The sequence below is a fragment of the Haemaphysalis longicornis genome, unplaced genomic scaffold (assembly GCF_048455015.1).
Source record: "Haemaphysalis longicornis isolate Haplotype H1 unplaced genomic scaffold, Haemaphysalis longicornis Haplotype H1 scaffold_9, whole genome shotgun sequence".
Taxonomy (NCBI): domain Eukaryota; kingdom Metazoa; phylum Arthropoda; class Arachnida; order Ixodida; family Ixodidae; genus Haemaphysalis; species Haemaphysalis longicornis.
The window spans coordinates 63,634,199-63,661,843 of record NW_027526460.1 but is presented as its reverse complement, the minus strand read 5'-3'; the positions used below and the strand labels follow the sequence as shown (position 1 = coordinate 63,661,843).

At 44.1% G+C, this 27,645-nt stretch overlaps 2 long non-coding RNA genes across 2 annotated transcripts; both read left to right on the top strand.

Moving 5' to 3' along the window:
* The first annotated feature begins 525 nt into the window (after positions 1-525).
* On the top strand, positions 526-16,493 carry LOC144151927 (uncharacterized). The gene is made up of 3 exons (XR_013319007.1): positions 526-664; positions 7,977-8,040; positions 16,193-16,493. It is a non-coding gene; the product is annotated as an uncharacterized LOC144151927 (long non-coding RNA).
* A 1,190-nt stretch (positions 16,494-17,683) lies between these two features.
* Positions 17,684-26,519, top strand: LOC144152805 (uncharacterized). Its single transcript, XR_013319228.1, has 3 exons — positions 17,684-17,825; positions 24,361-24,424; positions 26,261-26,519. It is a non-coding gene; the product is annotated as an uncharacterized LOC144152805 (long non-coding RNA).
* Positions 26,520-27,645: the final 1,126 nt, after the last annotated feature.

Genomic DNA, 27,645 nt, shown 5'->3' with positions numbered 1-27,645 from the left:
AACAAAATACTCCTGAGCTCGAAATGGTCACTGAATGAATAGTGCGTTAACCAATATGCTCTAAAGCAGAGTGGAAAGCCGGGCTAGTTGAAATGGTCCAAGGCTGGGACGGTGCACAAAAAACCGGACCAAAGAAAACACGCAACGTTGTGTGTGTTCCCTTTTCGGGTCCGGGTTTTTTATTTTTCGCGCAGTTCCAGTCATGAAAAATATACTCTGTAGACTTTCACTGGAAATGTTCCAACCATTACTGCGTCCGATTCCTTGAATAAAAATACTGACGAGTGATCGGAATAAGGCTCTAGTTTCCTTCAAGGACGGTGAAATCTATTCTTTAGCGCAAAAGCTTGTCACTCATTATTTGATTGTGTACCCTATTGTCTGTGAGGACAGAAATAGGTCACGACAACAAAACGAGGGAAAGACCTTTGGAATTATGGTGAAACAAAAAAAATATCTCGAAACGCCGTTTAAACTCCGAACAGTAGAATTTGGATGACATGTTAGCGAATACCACCTGCAACCCTCATAAAAAAATGAAGTGAGCATCTTACTGCAGGGCCACATTTGGATGACTGCCGAAGGAACACAGTGGGCGTTCTGTTCTCGCTGACATGAACGGAATTGTGATACTTTTCGCTTTAAGCCTGGTTACAGTTGCAGTGTGAGTATAGCATTTGTATTTAGCAAAAGTTGATCGCATTAATTTCAACTTTTCTTGGTGCTGAAATGCACGCGAAGTGCTGATATTCATTGCGCGCAAAAAACACAAGCTATCTGTGCTCAAATACGTCCTATTCTCATTGGCCTACACTAACAAAGCACCCTGAAAGTCCGACTAGCCCCGATTGGTTAACATTTTCAGCTACTGGTCCCGTAGGTCGTTCTTCTGTGGAAGCTGCTTCGGACCTCTGTTTTAAGTTTCCAGTCCTTAAAACTGGCACACAAGCGAAAAACATTTTCTGCTCAGACACCATGTTAGTGTATTTCTTGTCGTTTACTGCTGAGGTGGCCATTTTTTTTTTTTTTTTTTCGAACAGTGTCGTAAAGTTGCGCTTATTGAGCCAATAGTGCCGCTTTAGGAAACTCTTGGTAAAAACTAGCGTACTGCCTCTCACATTTTCTGGATATTGCATTATTACTTCATTTGACGGCTCCATATTAGTAGTCTGGTTATGAAAGCTGTACTTAGGAAATATACATTAGCAGTATGCGTTGAGAACATGTTGCTCACACATGAAGAAATTTTTGATACTGGTTTTTGCTTGCTCCGGTATCTTGAAATATCTGTATATTTGTATTGTGTGTCTAGTTCATTCCTTGTTTTTATTCCACGCGCTAGCCTATTGGAATATACCGTGCAGAAAGTTCCGTGCACTATGTTGAACTATGTTCTAGGTAGCCAAAAAGCTACTGGCAGTTTCGAGAAAATAGATCAATACTAGTGTTAAAAAAACCGCTAACATTTCTGGGACGAACACTATTTACGCTTGCACAAACTTCATTTGTGATTTTATAACAATAAAATGTGTTGCGTTCGCAAGGTATTGATTGATTGATTGATTGATCGATTGATTGATTGATTGATTGATTGATTGATTGATTGATTGATTGATTGATCGATTGATCGATCGATCGATTGATTGATTGGTCGATTGATTGATTGATTGATTGATTTATTTATTTATTTATTTATTTATTTATTTATTTATTTATTTATTTATTTATTTATTTATTTATTTATTTATTTATTTTTTTATTGATTGATTGATTGATTGATTGATTGATTGATTGATTGATTGATTGATTGATTGATTGATTGATTGATTGATTGAGCGATCGTAGGGTTTAACACGGCCGACGCAACGCAGGCGATGAGGCGCGCCGTAGTGGAGGGCTCCGGAATAATTTTGACCACCTGGGGATCTTTAACGTGCGCCGAAATCGAGAATACACGGGCGTTTTTGCTTTTCGCCTCCATCAGAAAAGCGGCTGCCGCGGCCAGGAATCGGACCCGCGTCCTCGAGCTCAGCAGAACAACGCCTTAACAACTGAGCCACCAAGGCGGTTCGCAGAACTTCTTAAGGCCACGATAAAAAAATAAAGCTTCGCTTTAATGTTCCATACCTCCGCCTTGACTATGAAGCACGCCGTAGTGGGTGGCTTCAAATAAACTGCGCAGAAGTCTCGACACACGGATGTTTTAGCTTTTCGCCTCCATCCGAAAAGGGGCCATCGCAGCCGGTACCGAACCCAAGCCCTTCGCACCCGCGTCCTTCGTCAAGTTCTCTCGGTGAGTTGCGTTTATTTCGACGTTTTTAAAGGTGTATGACGGCATCGAGATAGAATGCCATGCGGTTTCGTTGCATGCATTTTATTCTTTTTTTAGCGCATGGCATAATTACCGTAACGATAAGCTGCTGGGCTACGCAAGACATCCCTGCCGCCCCCTATCCAAACTAAGCACCGTACATACCAGGTGGCTATGTCTCGGCTGATCAAACGTTCCTGGTCAGGCAGAGTCTTGCACATACCGCCCGAATAAATAGAAGGGCTCCACGTGGCTGGCGCCGTGGTGGTCATTGGGTCGGTACTCTCAAAATGCCAGTATCTCGTCACCCTCCTGATAATATTTTGTGTGAGCTCGCTTCGTGGTCCGTAGGGCAAACATGCCCTTGCGACAACGTCATGTTGAACTGCCCCTATTTGTGGTTGCCAGAAAATTAAATAACACAAGTTCTTGTTGTTCAATATTAGCGTGAAAAAAAGCGGTTTGTTCTGCGTCGATAATCACAATCCATCACTTCGTCACCGCCTGCAATATCAATATCCCGATCTGGGCGGGCACCCTTGCCTTGAAGCAACCAACTTATGTGCAACCTTTCCTTCATATTCGGTCTTGTCCACATCGGGTCTCTTTGGTAGCTGCCCTTCCCGGGACACATTTTCTGGCAACTCATTTGTTGTGGCATGGGGGAGTTACAATAGGCAAGTATTTTCCGTCCTCGGATGCAATTAGTCGTTTCCGTTGAGATTTACGAATTAAGTTCTTACACGAATGAATGAAATCTTCATCTAGACTAGTAGACCCAGGTGTCATACTACTGTGAGCACTCAACGCGACCTCCTAATTTTCTACCCAAAAAAGTTGAACTAATTCGGAAGTGAAGTGCGGGAAACCAAAGCGCACTAGCAGATCCCTCAGATGTTCTACTCTACTCTTCGCCTTAGTCAACTGCATCATCAACAATTCTTACCACGTATACCGAGCAATACGGGCGAATAGCCTGGGAGGCTGTTTCGGCGTCAGAAACATCCCCCCCCCCCCCCCAAAAAAAAAACAAGGAATTCTGGACTTCCATTGCCCCCCTGTTTGTTCCTCATTTCGGCCTTTTTTTCGCTCATGGTTTTCAAACTCCGCATCGGTATATTAATGTGTAAAAACAGAAGAAAAAAATAGATAGAAAAGTGAAAATGAAACGAAGTTTGCGCGCAGGCTATCTTTCCTTTACCCGCCGCAGTGGCTCAGTGGCGATGGCGTTGTGCTGCTGAGCACAAGGACTTGAGTTCGATTCCCGGACGCGACGGCCGCTTTGCTGATGAAATCTAAAATCAAAAACGTCCGTGTGTTCGAGATTTCGGCGCACGTTAAAGATCCCCAGATGGGTTCTCTACTACAGCGCCCCTCCTCGCCTGTGTAATATCGGCGAGTTAAACCCCACAACCAAAAAAAAAACCTTCTTCCCTCTTATGTTTTTTTCTCGGTGGCGTATAACATCCCCAAAAATATTTCTGGCTACGCCAGTGCCGAATATTTGATTATCAAGTTTAACGCGCCGACGTTACACAGGCGATGATGCGCGTCGTAGTGGAAAGCTCTTAGCTAATTTTGAGAACCTGTAAATCTTTAACGTGCGCTCAAATCTCCAACATATGGCTTTTTTTTTTGCTGTTGCTGTTCTCTTCCATCAGAAAAGCGTCAACCGCGCAGTTCTGACCAGATACGACTACCAGACACATTGCCTGCAACAACGGGCCAGAAAAAATCACATGCACGCGTTGCAATTGGGAGTTTGGCCATGACGGCGAGTACAGGGGCGTTTTCACAGCTCTCCACGCCGTTCCCAACCTGCACAGGTCTTTTTTTACACGGCGCTATAGGCCCAACTCGATAGATGGCTAACCGTATGCAGCTGAGGGACAGTACGTTGCTGCACACCATACCGCGGTGCCGATAGTTGCCTTCGTTGAAATGCAGCTTGCTGTAACTTCACCGGTACGATCACTCGCCTCCAAAACATGGTGCAGCCTTTGTGAACAGTTCGCTCGTTGTTCCTGCCGAGAAATGGATGTAGATCTATTAGTCGAACACAGTGATGGCCATGCCAACTTATGAATTCTTGTAAATTGGTGAGGCAAGACGCATGGTGCTTTTCGGGTAATGTACAACCCAAAACTGGCCCTGATTGCGGTCTTGTCGAATTGACTGAATAGTAGCATTGGTGTAAACGACGCAAAAAGCCCTCGTACACACTGTTATACCTGAAGGAATTATGCGACAAATAAAAAATTCTGGCTCTTTCTCGTGTCCGGTCTTTCATGCTTCGCAGCGGAAACGGCGCGTACACAATGGTGCTTCGATGCTCTCTCGTGATCTATTAAAGACTGCATAACATATGTAAGTTGAAAACGCGAAGGCCTAAGGCTGTTAGCATGCAGCTGCAACAGTTGGAATGCCGGTTGTGGCTCCCAGGAATGTTTGAAGCAGTTGATATATATAGCCTGTGGCTATTGTGGGTTGACTAGCGTAAAGTCAGAAATGAAACCTTGACACCAGAAAATAGTGCAAGGACCTCTTTATCTAGCTGCCCTAATTTTTTAAGGGATGGAACGAAGCGTGTGATGCGAAAGTGATGGGGTGTGGATTTTCGTCATGAAAACGTGACAAATGAACACAGATATGGTACTGCGGTACGTTGAACAGTAGCTGAAGTGGTTTGGACATATTTTATGGCGGCAATGTCGGTGGAGACGCTAACAAGCTAATTATCTTGGTGAAGAAATCTCCACAAAGCTCGTCCCAGCTCTACATGGTGTTCGTACGTAACAAGCTCAAAGATGCTACCGCCTCTAGGTTCCGAAGAAACCAGCCGTTGAAACTACAGACGGGGAGAAGCGACTGCAGCTGCTGTCTATTCGTAGAACATGGAGCATTGAGGAGTGCGTCGACCACGCATCTATCGTTTGGATGGCTTATGCACTAATTCTGTGTCCGAGGTAGCGAAGTTGGTATAAGTACTGGTTAGCCTAAATTTACCTCAGGACACAGACAAAGACGAAAGATGGAGAAAAGACGCTGGCACTGGCAACTGAATTTTTATTACGCCTCGACTTGTACATTTATACACTCCCCTAGCTAGTATCGAATCAAGTTGAGGATGACCAGTATTTAAATCAATTATGATCCAACTATCTCAGAACCAGCCTATTGTAATTAAGCGAAGTTTTGGTAAGAAACGGGCAGTTTTAATTCTTCAAAGTTGTTTATTCGATGGACCCTACTGAAAAAATCTGGTTTAACAGTTCCCGTTGAACGAGAATACAGTGGGACCCCATTGTACTGACCCATTTATACTGGACCCGTCCGAACTAGACAAGTAATAGATTGGCCCGTTAAACCTGAACCGGTAACAACAAGAAGTTAAATGAGTGGTACAATCAACAGGTAGCCGCTTGTTCATCATCATGGGTTAGTAACTTTTTCCATATAGGTGACAGCAATCGCACTATATGCTCGTGTTTCCAAAAAGCAGACTGAAGCAGGGGAAATCTCTCTTAGTCATAAACAAATACAACATGCTCGCCCCTTTGTTATTGCAGCGGAGCTGTGTTAAGCTACCCTCCCATTGACTTTTTATGTCCGTGACGTTTTATACCCACTGACTTTTTATGACTTTTTATTTTAGTAAAATAAAAACAGCGTTTGCGTTCGGATGACAGATAGAGCAAGACAGAGAAGCTCTTTATTTAAAAAGACAATGTAGAGAGATTTGCCGATATGCATTTGTCGACATGCTGCTTTACATGAAGGGTAATGAGGAAAAGATAGTGTATAAATAAGGAGAAGAGTAGTAGAGGAAAGCGGAAAAAAGAGACAGCGTCATGTATAGGGGCATTGCATATAGCGTGGCCTGTCCGCGCAAAGGAGGCTAGCCTATAATTTCGAAGCGACGCCAATATATTCGGGCTAGTCAAATAATGCGTCCAGGACTTTCTCATGAGAGGAGGAAGAATGCAAAGCATCAGGCTTTTTCATAGTTCATTATGTTGTGAACTAAGTGTTTTACCACCGCGCCATCCCGACACATTGCCAATGGCCGAACGATAGTCAGCCTACTGTGTTTTGCGCGACAAGTGGATGTGACGGCACGTGAGTGGAACAAGTGAATGCATGACGGGGTGCTCTTATTTTAGACAAGCTGTGGCTTAAGTGTGGTCACTCGAGCTGTGGACGTAATTCGCAGCAAAATAGGAAGAAACGAAAGTGAACAGAGAGACACAAACACAACGCAGCCGTAAAGACGTGTTTCATAATCATCGCCTAGATTTCCCCCTCGACATGAGGTAGACAGTCTTAGAAGGCTGAATGTTTTTTCATGCCCACGGCTAACTCTCAGCGCCCTCTATAACAAAAACAAAACGAATCAGTAAAGCGTTGGCTGACAGCCTGTTGGTTGAATCAACGTTGGGACAAGAGTATATCGCTTCCAGGCGCTTGAAGGTAACCATATTTTCAGTATGCATGGTAACAAAAGTCAAATATATTGTGATGAACCCCGTCATCTCTGTTCCGGCGGCCAGCCCATACTTAGGGCGGAATAAAACGTACTTATTCTGTCGTAGTTGCATATTCACTGGTGTCCCACCTTGATTGACAAAGTGGAATTGCGGAATATTTTTTGATGTTTTGTACAACTTCATCAGGTAAGGCTAAGCTTTTTTCGACAATCCGTTATGGCTCGCGGCCCATTGAATGTGGTGGGACAAAGTAACCAAACGTTCCAATGGTTGGCATCATGTCTAAGCAGCTGAGAACACAAGATGTACATTTGGTCGGAAACACTGATGAAGCGAAACTTACGTCTTAGTACTTACAACTACTTTGGCAGGCGTCACTGTCCTCTTGGTCGCACTTTAATAGGCTCGTGCGTTGACGACGTGGTAGCAGATGTTGCAAAAGGATCCTCTTTCAACAAGTCGAAGATCACTGTCCACAGCTTCACCAGGCGCTATCTGCCGCTTTCCTGAGCTGTGGGGTGCGTGGACGAATGCGTTCGGTCCATTTTTTTACAAAGCATGGTTGTAACGGTGTACGAGCTGTGTGCAAAAAACGCTTTGTTGCAGACTCCTACAGACTGAGCAAGCCGAGCTTCCAGTTCCCAAGCGAGGGAGGGAAAAGGTGGTGACGCATTGTACCAAATCTGCTAGTAGATCCTCACAAATATTACTTTCTTTATAAACATAGTATCTGCGAATATGAAGTGTTTTATTTTCTTCGGCTACATCTAAGCCGATATTCTTGTTTTTTTTATTTTTCTCAAAAAATATTAGCAGGTTTTATTTAATCACGCCGCATTAAATCAACTACCGAATGCTTGAACAGGACGTTAAAAGGAGCAGGTGTCAAATAGCGCAAAAATATAACAAAGGACGCTGAGGACACTGTAGGATCTCTTATCAGAGGAGTCGCGACGTCAGTCAATGTGCGGGGGATAGAGACACGGGAAAGCATATGGAGGGACAGATGAGTTACAGGTAACATCAGCTGTACATACAGCCGTTTTGTGAAATGAGTACCTGGCGGGAAAATCAAGATTAGAAATGTTTGCGAAAGGAATGCTTGCTGGATTACTCTGCAATGGTCTTTCATGAGCAACATCTAAAAATAACAGCTTGTGCACGGCTTTCGATTTCAGATGCAGCTCCTTCGGAGGCTCCGCAGATTGGTGGCCTCATGCTCAGTGTCTTCGAACGCCCTACGTGAGTCAATATTTTGTAATATACAAAGAATACTTAAAAATATAGATATATTTATTATTTTATTTTCAAATATCCTACCTTCATTTGAAAAATTTAGGGCATAGGGGACCTCCAACTGACCTACCTTCATAGGTGACACTGGGCCGCAATAAACGTCAATGGGTGCTTAAACCTGAGGCTATGGGAAAATAACTTATAGGCAGTGGCACATTTGTAGGGCAGTAACTTGTACAACCTAGGCTATTTCTACGGTTTATCGGCCACATTGCACTCCCTTTTTGTACGAAAAACACGCTTTGACAGAGATGCTAAGATGCTATTGTTCCACTATCCTCCTCATTGGCACCAGAACGTCACGAAGGTCGGTGTGCATCAGCCCCTGGCAATTTACACTGTCACTTGTTAATCTCTTCTTAGTGACGGTGTGATATCTCAGGGGATAATCAAAATTCCTTTTCATCTTTTAAGAAACGCTCTTAGAAACGGTTTTGGAAACACTCGGAAAATAGTTGCGCTTCTGATTGAGTGCATCGTCTGTTTTCTCTAGATTTTTTTTCTTTTAAAACCTAAGCAGAGCGAAATTTTCACAGCTCCGAAGTGCCAAGTACCTTACAAAACAACAACTCCTTGTGTAGCTCTACAATCAAAATACCAAAACGAAAATTTTTTTTCGGGTTATCGAATCGACTTCCACTAAGCATGCAAGCATGCTTTCTCGAATCCTCCAACGCGCTAAGAAGGGCCTAGGTCCCTGCGAAAAAAGCAAATCCGGTGTGTTTTTTATTTTTCTCGAATTTAATAGTGTGCTACGTCTTGAGAGGCTAAATGCCCCATTAGCGCCACTTTACAGCAGCTCGCACAAGTTATGCTTTTGATACGTGCAATTTCCTTAGGGGCAGCTAGTCCAAGTTCAGCATTTGTTGCTCTTGAAAGTTTTTGGTTCTGTTGTAGATTGACATAAAGGCGGGGATGTGACACCCATCTTGGCGACACACACCCGGATCTCTGCAGTGCAACTAAAAGACAGTAGTTGCTTGTGGCTGCCTTTAACGGGTCCACTTTGCGTCGGAGTAGTTTTGTGTTCATAATATAGAGGAACCACCAGGTATTGACTCTAACTGTTCGACGCATATACTCTACATAGAAAAAAACAGTTAATTTCAAGCGTTGAACTACTTTAAGGTAGCGCAATTAAAAAAACATTTTCTCCGTCATAGTGCATGTTGCATCGAGAGAAATCATGAAAACTCCGTTTTATTTAAAGTCTAGTAGTTTGCCACCATAGGGTTAATTACTTCTTAAACGGGTCACCTGGCGTTTGGGTCATCCGTGGCCATGTAATGAAATATATCGTCAATCGCATCACCATAGGATGGCTGCCTTTAACAGGGTCAGCTAGCGTCGGAGTAGTTTTGCTTTTACAATACAGGGGAACCACCAGCTATTGACTTTGGTGTTCCACGCATTTACTCTACGTAAAAAAACTACTTAATTTCAAGCCTTAAACTCCTTTAAGGTAGGACAATTAAAAACCATTTTCTCCATCATAGTTCATGTTGTAATTCAAGAAATTATAAAAACGTTTTATTTAAACTTTGGCAGTGAGCCGCCATACGATTAACTAGGCGAAGAACGGGCTCGTCTACTTTGAGCAAGTAAACGCCACATGCACAACCGAGCAAAACACTGAGCTAGGATTGTCGATCAAATGCCTGTTTCCTATTGGGCAATAAAAAGTATAAAAAGCAACATCAGCGAATTTCTGTAAATGACGGGGTGCCTTCAGATACGAGACACCACAAACAATTGTTAGACACGAATACAAACAACGACTTTCATGACGTGTACGAATCTGACAGGAGGTAATATCTTGAGATGCCAAGTAAAGTGCCTATAACTTAAATACTGGAAAACCTGCCTGCCAGAAACTATATAACCCTTGGTTATGGTTATGTTTAGGGTTATATGGTTATGTTTGAAAAGACGAGCAGAGCAAAAGACGTCTGGAAAACAATCTCCAGCTTGTTTTTGTGTTTAGTGAGCGTCTGAAGACAGTATTCATGTATGAACTAATACTTTACAAAATCAAGGGATAAGATTTTTCTTTTCCTTTTCCCGCGGAAACACACTTGCCATAAAATATGTCTGCGTTTGATTCAAGCCGTGCCGTATATTTCAGGACCGAGGAAAAGTTTTGACCACTTGGGAATGCTTAACCAGAGTCACAATATCGACACAGAGGCGTTATTGTCTTTCACCTACACCAGAAAAGCGCCTGCCCGGGATTGCGATCGAACATGCACCCTTTACATTCATTTAGCCCATGAACCACTCCTGCGGGTAACGCATGTCAAGTGTTTACACTTTTCAGGGAGGGGGGGGGGGGATTTTTAAGCCAATTATTAAATGCAACAAGAAGGCACGTTTAGGGTTTGGGCATTCACCGTTGCGCAAGGCAGCAATCTTCAATCGTGAATTCTCCTACACAGTCACAACGCAAGAAGGGAAAAAACTGTGGTTTATTCCTCTGTTGCAAGAATCTCTGTTACAAAAAAGGAAATGTTCATCGAAATATGCAGCTGAGCATGATTTGTGGGTAGGCGGCTATCTTGTGGGTGAGCTTGGCGAGCGACGTCTTGCTTGCGGGTCGCTTCAGCAGAGGTGTACTGGCGTCATTTCCGTGACGGATATGATGTCAGTGAAATCTTGGTGTATCCCAGCATAAAACACTTTTCTGTTTGAATATAAAAACTGAAAACGAACAACCCTAAGTATAACGTACTCTTTAGCACCAAGGGTTGCTGTCCCGCAAGACGACCCTGTGTGCCGGGATGCACCCCTTACAGGCATCGTTGTACTGGAGTCGTTTCCGTGACGGCTATGACGTCAATGGCATCTTTGTGTGTCCCAGAATAAAACACTGTCGTGTTAAAATCGATGTTTTAAATTAATTTATTTATTTTATTTATTTATTTCATACATACTGCAGACCACAGTAGGTCCAAGCAGGACGGGCATTTGGTAGATATACAAGTACAAGAAAAATAACAGCTCAAGGGCAACAAGACATGCGATTACTCTAAGGAATGTGCGCAGAATACGGTTCACTTAACGTGTTCCAGTCAGACACGGTCCGAGGGAAAAACGAATACATAAACGTACCAGTTCTGGCAAAAAACGGGGTTAGTAAGTTAGAATGGAAGTGCCGAGTTGGCCTGGTTGGAAGAAAAGCTAAGTACGGGGATGGGTCCACCGACAGTTTTCGGTTCAGCAACAAAAAAAGAAAATCAAGTCGCAAATCACGCCTGCGTGATTCAAGCGTGTGGATGCCGTTATCAAACATTAGCTAGGTTGGGGAATCAGTTCGTGAGTATTTGGAATAGATAAATCGAATTGCCTTCCTTTGTATACGTTCAAGTTTATTAATATTAACCTTCGTGTGCGGGTCCCATACGACACTGGCATATTCTAGTTTAGGCCTTATATATGATAAATAGCACATCAGTTTTACTTTTTAGGGAGAATTGCGCAGTTTATGCCTTAAGAAACCAAGTTTACGAAGAGCGGCTGCACATACGTTTTCAATGTGCAAGTTCCAAGAGAGGGTGTTAGTAATCGTTAATCCTAAGTATTTGTAGCTTGTTACCTCTTTTAAAAAATCACTTTCTAATTTGTATGCATGCTTTAATGGACGTTCCTTACGGGTAAGCTGCATATAGACACATTTATCAGTATTTAGCATCATTCCCCACATACTACACCATTTTGAAATATTTGCAAGGTTGTTATCAAGCTCGGTTTGATCACCAGGACCGTTAATTTCCCTGAATAGAACACAGTCGTCAGCAAACAGTCTAATCTGCACACTAGAATCAATAATATTGACGATGTCATTGATGTAGACAAGGAACAGTATTGGACCCAAGACACTTCCTTGGGGTACACCAGATGTAACATGAAGAGATGCTGATTGGTGATCATTTATGGAAACATATTGTTCCCGGTTACTCAAGTAGTCCGCGATCCAATTTACCAAAACGGCTGGAAGGCCAATGCGTTGAAGTTTTATTATTAGTTTATCATGTGGAACCCTATCGAAGGCTCTACTGAAATCTAGAAATATTGCATCAATTTGTCCACTGTTATCAAAGTTTAAGGCAAAAGTGTGAATAACTGTAACTAATTGCGTAACTGTGGAATATCCCTTTCTAAAGCCATGTTGTTTATCAGATAGGATTGAGTGTTCACTTAAAAAGTTGAAGAGTTGGTTTGCTATTATATGTTCGATTAGCTTGCAGCATGAAGATGTTATAGAAATGGGACGATAATTTTGAGGTGACAAGCGGTCACCTTTTTTAAATACGGGAGTGACGCGAGCGGCCTTCCAGTCCGGTGGTAGTGTGGACGCCAACAAAGAGGAGCGAAAAATGATCACAAGAAATTTTGCAATATGTTCAGCGTATCGTTGGAGAAAGACGTTAGGTATGCCATCGGGACCACAAGATGCTTTGGTTTTGAGTTTTAACAGCATAGACAGTACACCAGGATAGGATATAAAAACGGTTTCATGTGGATCAAACACTTGATTAACGTTGTTACAAGTACCGGTACAGGAAAAAACGCTTTGAAAGTACAAATTGAAATTGTCAGCAATAATTTTCTGGTCTGTCACAATTGAACCATCAATTTTTATTTCAGTGATCGGTTTCCTTTTTTCGCCGAGAAACTTCCAAAATTTGTTTGGGTCAGTCCTTATAAATTCAGGCAGAACTACTTTAAAACAACGGTCTTTCGACTTACGAATGGCCTGGGCTAGGCCGGCCTTGACGTCGTTCATAACACCACAATGCGCATGATTCTTCCGTAACCGTTTCAATTTCCTTTTAAGGTGGATTATGTCGCGTGTCATCCAAGGTGTTTGTTTATTAATCTTCTTTTGCTTGTATGGGATAAATTTATCAATACAGCGAACGCAAATGGCTTTAAACTGTTCCCATAACGTGCAGACATCATTATTTCCAAACGCAGCAAAGCATGTTTCCATGTAGTCAATGACACCTAAGTCGTCGGCTCTCGAATAGTTTTTGATGGTACGTAGTGATGACTTTTTCTTACTAGAAATCTTTGATAGGGGAACTGAAATGATAACCAGGGAGTGATCGGACAGCCCTTGCTCCACAGAAATTGCGCAGTCCTCATATTCGCGATTGAGGAACACTAGATCCAAAAGGGTACTAGTTGACTCATGCGTTCTGGTCGGTTTATCAACAACTTGCTTGAGGTTGTGCGTAAGCATGATATCAAAAATAATTTCAGTAGCAATCTTGTTTGAGGGGCCTGTTACAAAACGTTCCCAGTTAACTCCGGGCAGATTAAAATCGCCTACTAACAGAATTTTTCTGTTCCTGAATTGGGACATGTGATGTTTTAACACTTCGATGGACGTATCGCTATCAGGAGGTCTATAAAGTGCATATAAAATAAAATTATGGCTCCAAGCGGATACCCTGATGCATATACACTCAATATCCTGAAAAGCATGAATGATTGTGGCCTGGACTGATGATTTCACAAGGACAGCTACTCCGCCACCCCTTGAAGCCCTGTCCTTCCGAAATACAGTGTATAAGGGAGGGAATACATCATCATCATTTATATCAGGACGCAGCCATGTCTCCGTAAGAACCGTGATATGGGGGTCGTGTTGCAGCAAGGCTATTTCCAAGAGATCAGTTTTGTTACAGACACTCCGGGCATTTATATTAACTAACCTTAAACCTTTATCACTTTGACTATGTTTGTGGTCGATAAGAAGGGGAGCACTTTTCAAGCCTGCATTATCTGTGGGAAGGGTAGACTGATTTAGGAAGACTTTTTTCCCTTTGGCGGATGGGTCTAACTTCTTGTCATGGGACGAGTTTTGTTTGCAGCACTGGTTTTTTGAATTGGTTTTATATCTCCTGCTTCGTTGTCCCAGACGTACGTTTGACCGTCAATGTACAGCTTATCAAAAGCCATGTACACCTTCTCGCCTTTATCACGGTGAATTTTTTTATCTTTGCCACAGATTTTTCCTAACCTCACGGATCCTACGAGAGAAGTCTTCGCCTATAGATAGTACCGTGTCTTTCAGTTTGAACCCGTTTTTTAATATTAGTGATTTGTCCCTCCAATCGAGCAGCTTAAATATTACTGGCCGAATTTTACCTTCTTCTGGTCTGCCCAATCGATGTATACGCTCAATAGCGATGGGCTCCTTCAGTTCCAAGATGTTCTTGATAATTTCGTTGTTTACCTGGTGTTCAAGCGTTTCGCTTGTCTCATTTTCTGCTTCAGCAAGACCGTACACGATTAGGTTAGACCGTCTGCTCTGATTTTCGAGCTGGTCAATCTTGTTTTCAAGGACGACGATTAATTTATTCATCGAGCAAAGCTGGTCCTGGCAGGTGGTCACTTTAGCTTCAAGGGCGGATAAAGCATCTAATTTCTTATCGATGTCAGGTAGCCGCTTCTCCTTGATCTTTTTGATGTCGGTAGCAATAGCACAAACCTGCCTTTATATTTCCTGTAAGTCAGGACCCGGGTTGCTTTCAACATCACCACTTAGTAAGAGCAACTTTCTTAATAAACTCTGAATGCAACAAAGCAGAAAACGCAACCATGGGCAAGGCAGCACCAAGAGAAACGGATCGTCTGAACGGATACACTTTCCGTAACGTTTTCCTACCTGTACGAGAAACAGGAAAGAATTCTGGGTGATCCGCATGCTGGTGCCGCCAAATTGCCCAGTGGCCGAAAAGTCTGTCGGGCTTCTTCTTATAGCCGCATAGCATGGTGTCTCCGCCTGCCGGTCCGGGTAGCAGCAAAGAGCGCATGCGGTCACCGAGTGACGAGGCAGGCTGTTCCATCGGGTCGAAATCCGGACATCAGGCATGAAGCTGATAGGGGCATCGCAGATGTGCGCAGCATTGGCTGGAATGCAGCAGCTCGAGCATCCGGCGAGTGTGGACGACAGAAGCGTGGCGACCTGTACGAGAAACAGGAAAGGATTCTGGGTGATCCGCATGCTGGTGCCGCCAAATTGCCCAGTCTTCCGAGGATTCCGAAACCCAGGATTCCGAAAGTGTTTGATATTTTTCGCTCAGGCTTGCATAGAAGTGTGAGTGAAAGCGCGACATTCAAGCGGCCACATAACGACAAGCGACAACATAACAGTGCAGCACTGCTGCGCATATCTCTCCCCATTTCGCGGCTGCGTATATGTTGTGATTGCTCTGAAGGGGAAAACTGCGTTAGAGGTTGCTAAGTTGATCTTGCGTGAAAGAGGAAATCCCGAATGAGATTGACGGCGCATTATCCAGAACGGGCACTCGAGCCGTTTCGTCGTGAACCGGTTACCGTTATTTATTTTTCGGTGCAGTTCCGGTTCGGGTTCGGCGGGCTCAAAAAAGAACGTTTCTGGTTCGGTTTCAGTTCCGACAATAATACCGATTCGTTAAGGGCTTTGCGTTCGGTTCAGTACCGGCTGGATACGTTGGAATACACTTTTTATGTATGTTTTCTAAACATTAGTGCCGTGTTTTTTCCTTGTTTTGTAACGGTTCGGGTCTCCAATTTCGCTGTTCTCCTATGCATATCCGGTAACTTTTCAGCTTCTTTTTTTTTATTGCACAGTATTCTTTACTCTATAACGTTGAAGGTTTGGCTGAGCTTTTAAAAAATATTGAACATTCCCACAAGTGTTCCTGTTGGCGGTAGCTGCTTCGGTCGTGCAAAGCCAAGAAAATGTTCATCGCAAAAGTACTAGTTAACGTAAAAACGTATGCGCTCTCAAGCACAATAATAAACGTATAAATAAAAACGCAAGTGGTACATTCCTGTGCTGCACCAGAAATACGCTTGTCAGCCAACTCAGCCACATGTTATCCGTGAATAGTACGAAGTTTCAGCAATGTTACCCCCCCCCCCCCCTCTATTTGAACATTTTTTTTCTTTTCCGCCCTGGAAATGATACTGAAATTTCTCGCATGATTTATAAAATGCCGGAACATGCTTCCAGCTATTCCCTTATTTTTATGTTTTCACGTAGTTCGAACATATTGCTCAACGAACATTTAGTCCCCAACGCGTCTCTGTTCTCTTGCTCTTCTAGTGCAACCCAAGGAAGTGCGGCACACGGCAATGCGGTCCAACTTGTCTTTGCTACCCAAGAGGTGACTACCCCTACAAAGGCTACTGCTTCAGCGTGTTCTATAAGTTGCCCGACGCTTTCGTTCAGCTTTATACGAAGGGACCTAAAGTCGATTTAGCACCTCCTCCGGGTGTCAAACCTGTCGGCGAGGACGAGCCCAGTTCAGATCGCAAGCCTGAGTAATTTGCAAGAAAGAAGACCACCTGTCGTAAACGTGCAAGCCATGTTGACTGTGAAAATAAAAGCTACGTATTACACAGAATATTTCTTTTCTTTGTGGGTTCTACCTTTTGGTAAGTATTTTGCGATATCAGTCACTTCTCGAAACTGCTGCCTCAACTTCGTAAATATGCCTCCGGCAGATATGGGGATATGTTCCCAGATACTAAGCTCTTCAATAAAACTCATGGACTACACGAAGCGCAAGTAAATGTATACGTTAGCTGGGCTAGCTATATTACTAGTCGTGACGTTGCAGTCGGTAAGTTGTTAGCCGTGATGCTCAGCAAAAGCCCTCCCATTCTAACAGGCAGGAGCTTCTGAGTGTGTATTATAATGAATGAGGAGGAGGGCAGGATTTGGGGCAAACTGTAAAATAAACGGCGTCAACTTGAAGGTTGCGTTTATAGAAGAATTTTAACAGGCACAATATGGTGATGATTACAGGGCTGCGCACGTAAAAAAGCGACTACGCGTCATGACTGTGGTGCATGAATGAAAAGTGTGAGGCGCTCAAAGCCCTTACTAATTTACTATCCGCGTAATGATCATTTGGAAGGACGACAGTCACCCGCCGCGGTGGCTCAGTGGCTAAGGCGTTCTGCTGCTGAGCACAAGGTCGCGGGTTTGATTCCCGGCCGCGGCGACCGCTTTTCTGATGGAGGCGAAAAGCAAAAACGCCCGTTTGTACGAGATTTTGGCGCGCGTTAAAGATCCCCAGGTGGTTGTCAAAATTAATTCGAAGCCCTCCACTACGACGCGCCTCATCACCTGCGTTGCGTCGGTGAGTTAAAGTCTACAATCAGAATTGTTGCATTCTCTCCCCTCAAGATTTGTCTTTGCTTTTTTTTTACTGCGCTGGGTTCTCCCTGAGTGTATAAAGCCGATGCCCCAAAGCATTATACTCATTTGGCAGCTGGTCACCGCAATTGTTTGTCTCCGTAGCGAGCGACGCACAGTTGTCCTAAATTCAAAATGCTGACATGACAGCCATATCTATGCTATCGGTTACTGCAAGGTCGTGTAAATCTATTCTTTGTGGTAGTGCTTGTCCGTACTAAATTGTTTTCGTTTACTATTGTTTCCGGGGCCGAAGAAAGTGGCCGACGAAGTATTACAGGAAAGACATGAAGGGCTTGCTCTCGAATAGAAATAAGAAATTTCGCAACAAAAAAGACCATGGAAACATCAGCCAGGGGATTTAAAATTGCATCTCGTGGAATTTCAATGCCATCCAGCATAAAAACGGAAGTGAGCAGCCTTCTTCGTACGAAAGCTTTATTACTGCCCAGCGAACGCACTGGGCTCTTATTTTTGCTGACATGAATGGAATTGTGGTGGTCCTCTTCGCTTTAAGTCTTATTACAATTGCAGTGTGAGTATACCAACAGGCACAAAATATTTTATTTGTGTATTAATATCTTGGAGTTCATAGTCAGGTGAAGTGTGTTTTGCTTGGAAAACAGAGACAGTGTTCTCGAAACCGACCAGAATTCTCTAAGGAAACAGTGTTTTTTATTGCCTACCTACCTGCGCTTACTGAGCTCCCTCGAGTACACCCTCGAACCACGGATCGTTTACTTGTTGAAATACTTAGCTTTTAGAGATTTCTTTCACTGCACGTTTTGCCTACTTTTACCGGGCTTCACCTCCGGGCCCAAACGGTTCTTTTCTTTTCATTTCTCCACTGATGCAATATCGCGGTGACTATTCTGGTTAGGGAGTTTGCCCACTCCTTTCAAATCCCAATGATGAAGTCATGCCTTTTCCATTTGCTGACGGCAATTTATGTAGCTTTTCTTCGGGCAATGGTGGTTTAGCAGTGCCGAAATTGTTTCAGTAAAATTGACAGTTGGGCTAGTTGGTGTTGATGCAATGTAAGTAGCGCTTGAAACGGGACGACAGAAGAGAAGACGCACATGACGGCGCTAACTCGCAAGTGGTTTTATTACGCATAAACACAAATATATACTCAGAATGACCGCATGCCCAGGTCAACCCCGAAAGTGTAGTTTGATAACCACAAAGGTTACAGGATTACCATTCGAAAAACACAAGATTCAAGCGCTACTTACGATGCCCAAATTGTTTCTTCGGCTGAACAGCTTTCAATTCATGGATGAACACTTTGCGTTAGCAACCAGAACTTTTCTCGGTGCGCACATATGCCACATGTGTACATAGGAGAATTTCTAGATGACTGTTCACCTACGCCATTTCACTGAGAGCGTTTTGTAGACCATCTTAATTTGACCTCATGACGCAGCTAACCCAAATTTGTCTATTGCTGCACCCTGTAATAATTTCTATCTATGTCAACTCCCTGCGATTTTCGCTCACCTGCTCTCGACATCCTAGACGCCCCAAGGTCATTTTGTAACTCCGAACTGAACACAAAAGTATACTTATAACATCTACTGGAAGGCATCAGTGCCTTATTTTTAATGCTACACCGTCAAACACAATAAGACAAGTATTCCAAACCGTCCAGTCATTTGTCTTAACAAACTATGGGTGAAACTGACAAAGCTGTCTGCACGCAATATATTACTGCACCATCTTAGGAAAACTCAGCGCATTGGCTATAATCTCAGTTTTTTAGGTGGAACAAATACAATAACGCGGGACAATCACATACTACTCTTACAATATCGCGGGCAGATTGGTTAATCTAGGCTCATGATATCAGGCATGAAACTTCATTTTTTAAAAACTACGCTGTATCTACGTTGTTCCCAACAAATAAAAACTGCCTATGGCCATAATTTGCTCTGTAATCAAATGTGCTAATTATTTCGTAAAGTGGAGAAATTATCCTATAGGGCAAAAGAAACCTCCCCACAGATCATCATTCAACCTGTCCAATGTTACACTGCATATGCTCCAGAGCTCACAGCCACTTAAAAAATGGAAGCGGCTTAGCTGAGCTAACCTTGGATATGCAAAGCAAAAGTTTGGTATAGTCTGGTTGAGTCGTAGTTCTGCTTGGTTAATCTTTGTTGTGGTTGTATAGCCGACCACAGCTTAAAGACGTTGGGTCCCGTGCAATGCTCACGGAAGGAGGCCCAGCCTCCTTCTACAGTCTACACTCTAAGCTACAGGCTGCACTCCAAGCAACAAAAACAGGGAAACGCGCGACCTTAACTGTCCTCAGAACCAATCGAGACCCAGCCAAAAAGTAATGCGCCGTTATACCTCAGTATCTAAGAGGTTGGGCTGCTGAGTACAAGGAAGCGGGTTCCACTACTGCCATTTTTCTGCGCAATTAAACATTTTCTACTCAATTAAAGAACTCAGTCTCCTTCAAATTGAAGAGACTATGGGCCCGTCCGAATTTTTAAATTAACCATTTTTGGAAACCAGGAATAATCCTATTGAAATGCATTGCAACGGTACCAAGCGACGGGAACTGTGCGCATCGCCCTGCGAGTCGTTTTAGGTCTTGGTAAGTCAGGAGGGCGTGGTGTGCAACTTCTACTCTCCCTCCCCTCCACGGGCTCCTCAGTTGAAGACTTCACGCATTCGCGCACCAAAGCCGCGTCCTTTCAAAATGGCGCCCGTCATTTAAAAATTCGGCCCCTGGATGACGGTTTACTAAAGACTTTCCTTCTTGCCATGCTTCTCTTGAAAGCGCTGCACAAAACATAATGGACGAGTGCATTGTTACGAAGGAGCCCTAAGCCGTGAGATGCTCACAAATCTCATTGTTCTCTCATCAGTGAGACCTTGAAGTGAAGATGTACTGCAACGTAGCACTCGTTTATTTCCTGGCCTGAAGGAGCTCAGGCAGATTATTTGTAATAAACAAGACTCTCCATCTGAATCCTCACATACCACGACTTTGCCTTTTTGAGGCGTAGAAACATTTTGAGCCGTCGTTAACTATAGGCGCCACTTCTTGTTCCGAACTATGAGTGTGCACCCGCGTTTTTCTTCTAGATCCGTTCATCTACGCCGGTAGCGAAATGCCCATACCCGTAGCCCAACACCACGCCTATTCACTGATGGCATCACACCACCATTCCGAGTGCGACGCCCACGACTTTATTCCATTGCCTGCCGAGCGTGAAGTTTAACACAAGAGTGGCGATTCAATGCAGTTCAGCAATTGTGTTTGCTAAATGTTCCCTCTGCTATTCGACTTTTCTAACAACGTAAACAACACGCGTGCATGCTCTTTGAAAATCAGAGCATGTTCCTATTAGATAAAGTGTTGGCATGAAACCCGTTCTTCCTGTCACATAGACAGGGACACAATGACCTTGATGATGTTGCACGTATTGTGTTAACCGCTCACCACAGTACAAGTGAGCAGTGGTACATTGTCTTGCCATATCTGGTTTGGGTTTGTCACTATTGACAACATAGCTGGTGTGGTGGGAATTCTTTGAAAAGGAATGAGCGAGCTGTGAACCAGTGCCTAATAGTTAAAAGGTATACGCAGCGGTCGAAATCCATAGGGGAATGCAGTCTTATAGTGTGAACAATGTGGATCGAGAATAACTGTGATTGAATATGTGTGAATGTTTTGAGGAGGAAATGCGAGACCCTCCCTGCTACACCAGACGCTCGTATTGCGACCGAACACCTATAAGTCAGGTTGTCAAGCAATACGCGGACATCATCGTCGAGCCCACGCTGGGCAATACAAGTGTTGTCTTTTTTGGTTTGGCCTGTTGCAGCAATTATTAAGAAGTCACAAGAGAATCGAAAGATGTGTTTACAATGCTATCCACGGCTGCTAACCAATCATGATAACAAATGCCTCAAATACAACAAAATAAGTGTACAGGAGATCACCCGTAAAGCTTCTGTATGCAGCCTTTAAAAATACTGACACAAAATTTTCAAGGCGAGATAACTCCGGAGATAGATTCGTGTGAAAACACATACATCATCTGCAAAATATCAGGGGAAAATACAGCCTAGAACATATTTGAAATTAATTTTAAAGTGTACGAAACGCAACCGAGCAGCCAGCGGACGACCTCGCGCAATCGACATTGCCTGGATATTTTGCAAATAAACAACATCCAAACATGTCACGAGCTTGTGTTGGCCGCTTCCGCACTGCCGGCGTTCTTAGCCGGCTCGCCGCTCCAATAGGGGGTCGGAGCTTCTGCTCTCGAGCAAAGAACGATCCGATAATTGGCGGCGGAGGCGCCGTGATTTCGTTGGCTCATGGGGCAGCTGACCGGGAACTAAGTTCTACAACTATTCCAGGCACTCTATTTTTATCACTTTTTTTACACGACGCGAAAACGCGCCAAGGACACGAAAAGCGAGCTGAGCAAGCCGCACGGTCGCTGCGCAGGCGGCGGCCACGGCCGCGAAGTGGCGCAGGCCGGCGCTGGTAGCTCGAACGATAGCTTGTTACCGTTGCACGAAATGGGGCCCAAGTGCCAAAAATGGCAGCACATATGAGGAAGGAGTTAATGATGTGATTGCGGATTGCCTTGAAAATCGTCATTTGCACCGCTTACGAGAGCGGCAATCGAATATCCGCCGCAGTGTTAAGCCGAACACATCTGTAGGCGGACCTGTAGGCAGAACGGCCGGCTGCTCCCGGCGCGCGTCTTAGGCCACCGACAGTCTCAAGCGTCGCGCGGGGTTCTCTAACCGCGGCAGGAATTTGCACTCGCAGCGCATGCATCATGTCCACGGTCGCTTTTTAATTAAGCTGCTCACGAGATCGTTACGTGGGGGCATTCGCAGAAACTGCCGGCGAAGCGGATTCGACAGTGCTACGGCAGCTCTGCTCTCTGATATCCGTCCGACGGTCACGTGTACAGCTTTGTTTATACAAAACTTACGTTTCGCGGTACCCGCTGAAACCGAAACGGCCACTGGCTGCATTGCAAACGTCTCTAATTAAACAACCGTCACACGTTGAAGCAAATGAGGTTGCCACACATCATAAGTAGGTCATTAACTACTTATTGCAACAAAAAAAGAAAAATGCAAAATTTTTGTGTCAGTGCCCCTAAAGATCCTGATGCGAACATACCAGGAGACCAACACAAGGCCCTCTTGAACCGACTGCAAGAAACCACTCAGAATACGAGACCCATATAGCCGGTATTCAATGGCGTGGAATGCATGAAGGCAACCATGCGAGTGCGGTGCCATATCTGTGGCCAAACGTCGGTTGCCAAGGCGACGTTGTGCGCACGGCCCCCAGATCAGGCACCCCTTTTTTCCTCCATGCCTTCATGGCGGCCAGGCAGGCCGCGGGGCCGCGACGTGACCTTGTGTTTCCGTGCAAGGTGTGTGCGAGTGATTCGATAGTCAGTTTTCCCACGATAGCGTTGGTTACGCGAAAAGTCATGATTCCGCTCATGAGTGTGACAACCTTATCTGCAATTCAACCCCAGCCTCCACGCACATCTACGAGCGAGTACGAGTCGGTCGTGGCACAAAGTTTTGAATGTGGGCGCAGTGGTCCGTTTGACAGCAGGAACTGCATCATTTCCAAACTGTTGCCCACTGAACGCAAAGTAATACCTCGACATCAAGTGCTGTTGAGTGCAGCACAGTACGATCTACGTATCGCCAGACGCGTATGAAGAGCCGCCGCAGATCAGCCAGCCGCCGCACTCTAAGGTCCTACGTGAGTTGTATTGCTGAGTGAAACATTTAGCGCACGAGAAAGCCAGCGCTAAATCGATGTACGCGTGAACCATTTCTCGAAAGAAATTATTCGGTTTTTGTACTCAACCACGTATTAGAGGGCACTTACCAGACATAAAGTCGTGGTTGCGGTGCGGGTTCACTTGCGTCCACATTCGCGGCGGCAGCCAACTGCATCCTCGGACTTATGCCACTTATACGCGCAGTTCGCAGCCGCGGTTTCATCGTCTGTGGATTCGAAGTGATCGAGGGTAGGTAGAGCGCCACCACTTAATGTGAGTGCGATTATTATTGTATGTGTTGACGCCACTACCTATAATCGGGCTGAAACGCAGCAGACGATGTACGCTGGTGTTTTTTTTTTCTTCAAGATGCGGCCGCAAAGCGCATGCGCTTGCACGGTGGCCACCTACATGGCGGTTTTCTGTGTTGCCAGGCGGAGAAAGCGCCCGCTAAACTTTTAATTGAATACCACCTATAGCGTATCTCTGTCGAATCACATTCCTCTCCCGCGTGTGGCGAAAACTCCGCAGGTGCAGCAGCGTAAAAAGGGTTGGAGGCTCTGAACTGTCCCGGTTACAGAGTTGATATATCATAACATGACTTTCACATGTGTCGGTACTTTCACAAAGCTGTAAGAATACAAGTATTCTAAACCGGTCCGCACGTCTAGAATGTCATTTTCAAACGGCTCAAGTAGCACCAATGTTCGTTTTTGGTGAAGGGTAGCGCCCCCTGTACTTTTTCATGGAGGGTACCCACCGCCTTCCCAACCGGAGGGAAGAGTGTCTGAATATGTTCGGTGGCTTCTAAGAAAACGTAGTGTATACAGCTACATGGTATATCGTTTTATTTATTATTGCCACGTCGTGTGGTATAGAATTTTTTCCTTCAGCGTGTGTTGAAAGGTGAGTGATTTTATTTGTTAGCGCTTCGTACAATGGCCAGTAGTGAATGGTTTGAGGAGAAAATAAAAAAAGACCACGAAACAGCCACTCAGAAGGCTTAGTACAACGGGTGCTGCAAGATGTCCGATAAGACTATTTTGGAAGTCACTGAAGAGCCGTGAAATGAAGAGCTCGATAAGTTTGCGATAAGGTCGGCTTAAACATATGGCCTTTTAAAATGAAACGCTGATGCAACGACGCTGGTCTTTAATACTAAGCAAGGTCCTGTTATTGGAGGGACCTTTTCGCACAAGTGTGTTTTCAAGATTTCGCTCCAGCCTACTGTGTTCAAGAAGATCCAAACTGTAACTTCCACACGACATTACATTTCAGATGCGCCTCAAACGATGCCATTTCAGATTGGTGGCCCCATGCGCACTGTCTTCGAAAACCCCACGTAAGTTTGTACTGCGTAATGGATAATTAATGATTAAAATATACAACAAATTTCATTTCCTGCATGTCTGCTTTCATAATCTCTAAATATGCCCCGTAACAATATAAACAGGTTGGACATTTACGCCCAGTAGATTGTGTTTGGTCACAAAAACATGTCAACGAGTATACACCCTCGCAGCGACAGACATTATACTTATAAACACTTTATAATTACCAAACCAGGTTAAACATAGAAAACGTAGAAGGATTTTTTTAATGTTATGAACCACAGTTGGCTTGTTTATTTTAAAAATGTGTTCTAAAAAGCTGCTTCTCCGAGACAGACTCCGAGACATTGGGTGTAATGATAGTGTCGAAAGCCCCTGCAGGATAATTTAGCAAATCATGGATATGTTAGACGTGTATAAATTCTGCATAAAAAGCAAGAAGTCGATAATTAGGTTTCAACCGACGATATCAAAATTAATAACAATTTTCAGCAATGTGGCTACCTTGCGCCAGTTGGGGACGCAAGCGTGCATAGCCTTGGGGTTTCTTTTATTCCGCGCCTTAGTGTTAAATTGAACATAAAAATGAATCGACATTTGAGCCATACAGCATAATGCAGATACAGAAGGATCATCTCCTAATATTGACTGTTGTATAGAGATGCACGATACCTTGACTAGAATGTACATGATCTATAGGCAGGCGAAAAAATATCTTGTACAGATACCTATCAGTCACCTTAGTCCTCAATTCCAACTAAACTACGTTCAGTTAAAAATATTCCAAGTTAAGAAAAACGGAGTTTATCGGAGTTTAACGGAGTTTATCGGAGTTTATCGGAGTTTAACGGAATTTATCGGAGTTAAGCCAGACCGAGTCGTATTGTATTGCTAAATTATACCTGCTTAAGCGGCCGATGTTATATTTCCTGAAACATAATCTCTAAAGTCTATTCTTGAACATCCTCCGTTTGAAGTTTTTTTCTAGTAAATTGGCTAAACGTACCATTTCCTCTCCACTCAGTCGCCGGAATGTTCATGGCTTTACGCAACTGGAGAAAAGAATCCAAGTTTGTTTTATCAAAGCTAGGTCACTGTTCCCTTGCAAGAAAGCGAAAAATCAAGGGTTTCGTGATCCCAACATTGATATCTCTCAGATAGCGTGCAGTGCTATTTGCAGAACGCATGCGACACAGTATCGAGGACAACCGTTAGGAGCAGGGAATCAGACTCTGAAACAATCAGCTGTGATTGGCCTGCCGGTGACCCCATGGATACAAAGTGCGTGATATCGCAAAAGTTTTAAGGTCTTTCATTCATTTTGGTTCTGGATCAAACTGTAGATTGGGTGCAGAGAAAACGTAAGCAATATTGTCTCATCCTTTGGTCCAGAGCCTAGTCAAGTTTGATTCGTAGCAGCTAGAAACCCCTCACCCCCCCTTCCCCCCAGTAAAAAAAAAAATAAGTGATGAGCACCCTTGTTTCTAGGTAGCATGCGCGCATTTCCGTACATAGAATGAAGCCGAAGATGGACAGGAGTGAACTCCTACGACAATCATGTAGGGCTCTGATTACAAAAGTACCGCGAACTTCTGTCTATCAACCATCGGCAATTTCGAAATGTCTGCACGCCCGGTGTGGCAGTGACAGCTGCTCGCACTGGGGCAACCCAAGGTTTTGATTTACTTCTCTGCGTTCTGAACAGCAGCTGACTTTCCAGCATGATTTGCTCAATGCGAATACGTACTTCGAACTGTGTGCTTTGATATCATGTTTCCACCCTCGCGAGAGTTCTGATCAATCAATATTCAATCCTCTAAAAGCATGTTGCTGTCTTTTTCTTTTAGTGCCGCCCAAACAGCTGCCAAAAACCTCAATGCAATAAAGGCTGTCTTTGCTTCCGAAGAGGCGACTTCCCGAGCCGAGGCTACTGCTTCAGCGCCTATCATCCGCTGCCTAAAGCTTTCATTTATCTTTATTTGAGGGGACCCCAAGTGGAAATTGTGCGCCCTTCAACTCTCAGGGATGATGATGATGAACGCTGAAAAAAAAGGTGTGCTGAATGTGGAAGCGGCTCCGCCGGCAGAAATAAAATCAATTTGTACGCAGTTGAAATACTTTCCTTGCGGGTTTTTTTTTTTTATTTTGGGGGGTTTCTGGGGCATGGAGCACTTGCCAAACACGTGTTCCAACTGTGTAACCAATCAGGCCAAGTGTGTAGTGAGATGCCTCTGTAAATTTCGCGACACTTTAAAACAAACAGTGAACAGACAGTTGATCGATTATAGACACGCTAGTGGTGCTGGCTAACTATGATAGCGTTTCAGTTATCAGCCGTGATACTCAGGAGATGCATTCATAGCTTATTTCCCAGGCGAGTTCTTTACTCTCATAAAAAAAGTGCCTTGCTTCGTTATAAAGGACGTAGGGTACGACTACAGTGAACTGACGTTTAATTGTGTTGAACAGAGCGTTTGTTTTCAACGGTTCTAAAGGGATGCAGGAAGAAACAAAATTAACTATGCCTCATTAGTGGATGTGTTGCTTCTGGAAACGTAGAAGGTGCTTCTGCCGCTTCATTTTTGTTTTTGTTTTGTTTTGTTTTTTGCGCAATATTACAGTTAAAAGATTCGATAATGAGCAGCTGAACAGATAAATTCGCTTTGACAGAGACAAAAGAAAAAACCTCTTTGATAAATAATTGTGCACGATGGTTGTATTTTTACTGGTATTGAAAATCCCACCAAACAATTTGTTTCTTCCTGAGGTGAGCCCCGTACGATTATTGACTAAAACTGGCAGCGAACACCTCACACGCACACTAATAACCCAGTACGCCCTTGAAAACCGTCTGTACAAATTGGTGTAGCGGTCTGACAGACTGTCCCGGACTGGCCATACCCACCCACAACTACTGTCAACAGTGCAAACTGTGCATTTTGGTGCCACTAACCGAGTGTGAACTGTGCATCTTGTGAATAGGACCCCAAAACTACAGTGTACACTGCGTGAATTGTGACCTTTCCCTTTCTCCTGCCTCTCCCCCATCCTCACTTCCCCACAGGGCCTCATGGCCTTTCGTCCGTAATAAAGTCTTTCACTCACTCCCTCACTCACTCACGTCTGAGAAAAGAATGTGCTGCGCGAAAGACGAGTGTGAAGACAAGGAGACGACGACGATGATGATGATGATAATGTCCTCAAAGATTTTGGCACGTACCCACAAGGGGGG